Genomic DNA, 3,486 nt, shown 5'->3' on the forward strand with positions numbered 1-3,486 from the left:
GTCTCTCCTGTTTTCCGTGCGATTCCTCGATCGCGACGATGCGGTCGCCGGTATCTGGGTGTTTTCAGGCGGTTCCTCTCGCGGTGAGGACGCAAGAAACAGGCGCGGAGAAGCGGGGACTGAAATCCGAGGCCGCGGCTCCTATTTTCACTTTTCCGCCGCAGACGCCATGTTGGAAGGCGCGCGCTCTGCCCTCTGCTCGCTGGCGTGCACGCGCGCCGCGCCGCCGTGTCGTGACCGCGCGGAGCGTGCGGACATTGATGCTGCGTTCAAGTCCAGTGGGAGAGAAAATCAACAACCACTTTTGAGTCATCTTAAAATAAATGAAAATAACTTTGGATTTATTTTATTTTAATTCAGAATAAACCTTTATTTCAAGGAATTTTGGTTGGTTTGAATAGTCTTTGAATGTTTTGAAATACTTTTGGATTAAAATAAATATAAAAATCCAATCTAAAACGTAGATCAATGGAAAATTGATTAAATAATATTTAAATAATATATTCTTCTTCTTCTTCTTCTTCTTCTTCTTCTTCTTCTTCTTCTTCTTCTTCTTCTTATTATTATTATTATTATTATTATTATTATTATTATATATATTTTTTTTGTACTGGTACCCATCTTCAAGAATAAGGGAGACGTCCAGAGCTGTAGTAACTACAGGGGAATAAAGTTGATCAGCCACAGCATGAAGCTATGGGAAAGGGTGGTGGAGGCTCGGTTAAGAGGAGAGGTGGGGATCAGCGAGCAGCAGTATGGTTTCATGCCAGGAAAGAGTACTACAGATGACATGTTTGCTTTAAGAACACTGATGGAAAAGTACAGGGAAGGACAGAGGGAGTTGCACTGTGTCTTTGTGGATTTAGAGAGAGCGTATGATAGAGTGCCTATGTCAGGTTTCGCCCGGGTCCTTCCGGCATTGGCCACTAGATGCCGCCGGTACTGCCTCATCAATGTTGCTTTGTTTCACCTGTTTCTGTTTCTGATTACCCAGCCTCATTATGTCATATGTTTCACCTGGTAGCTCAGGAGGTAGAGCTGGTGGTCTAGTGATCTAAAGGTTGCTGGTTTGATCCCAGGCTCCTCCTGCTAGCATGCTGTAGTGTCCTTGAGCAGACACTTTGCTCCTGATGGCTGTGTCCGTCGCTGATTGAACAATTGTAAGTCGCTTTGGATAAAAGCATCTGCTAAATGTAATGTGCACTTTTGTGTCCTTCTGTGCTCAGCCTTGAGTTTTTCTAGACTCCTGACAAAGCTCTCGTTTCCAAGCCCACAAAATTCTTACTTGTCTTTTGTCTGTTTTTTTTTTGTTGTGTGCTTGTTACAAGTAAACCTTTATTTTTTCCACCTCATCTCTGCCTCTGCCTCGTTCTCTGCACCTGGGTCCACTCAGCATACCACCCAACAGCAAGGCTGAGCCTCTACATGGACCCAGCAGAGAGTCAGCCTCCAGAGATGGAACGCATGCGGGTGGCCCTGACGAACCAGGGGACTGCGGTTGGCCGTCACGAACAGGCTCTCCAACAGATCCTGGACAAACTGCAGTCCCTCGCCCAGGCCGTCCAGCAGAGCCAGGCACAAGCTCCACCTATGGCTCCTGCGCCAGCACTGCATCCCATGGACTCGCGTCCTCCATATCACCGCAAACCATGACTGCCGGCGCCAGAGAGGTACGACGGTAACCCAGGAGGTTGTCGTGGCTTTTTGACGCAATGCTCCCTGGCTTTCAAGCTCCAGCCATCACAGTTCCCCACCCAGCGCTCATGGGTGGCATACATTGTCACACTACTCACAGGCAAAGCACTCTCCTGGGCCACAGCCATCTGGAACCAGCAAACCCCGGCCTGCTCCAGCTACCAGGCTTTTGCCGAAGAGATGCGCCGAGTTTTTGACCACCCAGTCAGTGGGAGGGAGGCGTCGACTCTGGCCCCGCCAGGGGGTACAGAGCGTAGCGGATTACACCATCACATTCCGCACCCTCGCAGTGGCGTCTGGATGGAACAAAGAGGCACTCAACGCGTCCTTCCAGGATGGTCTCATTGATGGTCTCAAGGACAAGCTGGCATTCCGGGGGGCGCAGGATGCCCTGGACACGCTCATCGAAACAGCTATTCGGGTGGACAACCGCCTCCGGGAGAGACAAAGGGAACGCCGTTCTTCCGCTTCACCACTACCAGCGCGCAGAGCAGTCTTGGGGACGCCGTCTCCCGAGCATCTCCGAGCTGTCCCGAGCCCGTCTCCAGCATCAACGGAGGAGCCTATGCAAGTAGGCAGCACACAGCTCTCTCGGTCTGAAGGTGACCGGCGGATGAGGGAGCCCTGCTGCTTGTACTGTGGGATCCCGGGTCATTTCCGTTCTTCCTGCCCTGAGCTCTCAGCAAAAGGCAACTCTCGTCCAGGGTAGGGAGAACTGTGACGAGGCCAACCTTCTCTCCCGAGCTCGAGGCGACTGGGGTCCTGCGGACTGCCTCCCTCGCCTGGGGAGATCAACATCACTCCCTCCAAGCTATGGTGGATTCCGGCGCTGCAGGTAGCTTCCTGGATGTGGGGCTAGCAAAAGCCCTAAAGCTCCCTCTGGCACCTCTGGAGCATCCTCTCATGGTGACAGCCCTGGATGGAAGACCAGTGGGTTCCGGTAGCCTGTGTCATCTCACCGCTCCCCTTTGGCTCTCATTGGAGGGAAAACATTCAGAGGTAATCCAGCTCCACCTCATCCACTCTCCTGAATTTCCACTGGTCCTGGGCTACCCATGGCTGGTCCGTCACAACCCACATCTGGATTGGGCCTCCGGGCGTCTCACCGAATGGGGTCTTGCCTGCCATACCACTTTGTTCCAACCCATCTTCTCACCCCCTCGAGTCTCCAGTCCATGTCTAAGCTCCGGCCCCTTCACAGGCCCCAGTCCACTCCGGAGTTCCTGTCCGTATCCTGGCTCCAGTCCGTATTCAAGTTCCCATCCATCCCGAGTTTTCACGAGTGCCCCACGAGTATGCTGAGCTGAGGGAGGTCTTCAGCAAGGGACGCGCCACCACTCTTCCTTCCCATCGGCCGTATGACTGCGCCATGGACCTTCTGCCTGGCACCTGCCCTCCTCGAGGACGTCTCTTCTCTCTCTCTCTGCCCCTGAGACTACAGCCATGGAGGAGTACATCCGGGAGGCCCTCACCTCAGGTTTCATCCGCCCTTCCACCTCCCCGGCGGGCGCAGGCTCTATCTTTGTGGGTAAGAAAGATGGCAGCTTGCGTCCCTGCATTGATTACCGTGGCCTTAACAAGATCACGGTCAAGAATCGCTATCCCCTTCCTCTCATGTCCACATCTTTCGAGCAACTGCAAGATGCCACCGTCTTCACCAAACTCGATCTTCGAAACGCATACAATCTCGTCCGTGTCTGGGCCTGGGTCACCTGTTTGTCCGAAGGCTGTCCGGTCACAAATCCTGCAATGGGGGCATTCATCCCGCCTCACTGGCCACCCGTGGATCTC

Source organism: Zeus faber (assembly GCF_960531495.2).
Source record: "Zeus faber genome assembly, chromosome: 20".
In the NCBI taxonomy this organism is placed as follows: domain Eukaryota; kingdom Metazoa; phylum Chordata; class Actinopteri; order Zeiformes; family Zeidae; genus Zeus; species Zeus faber.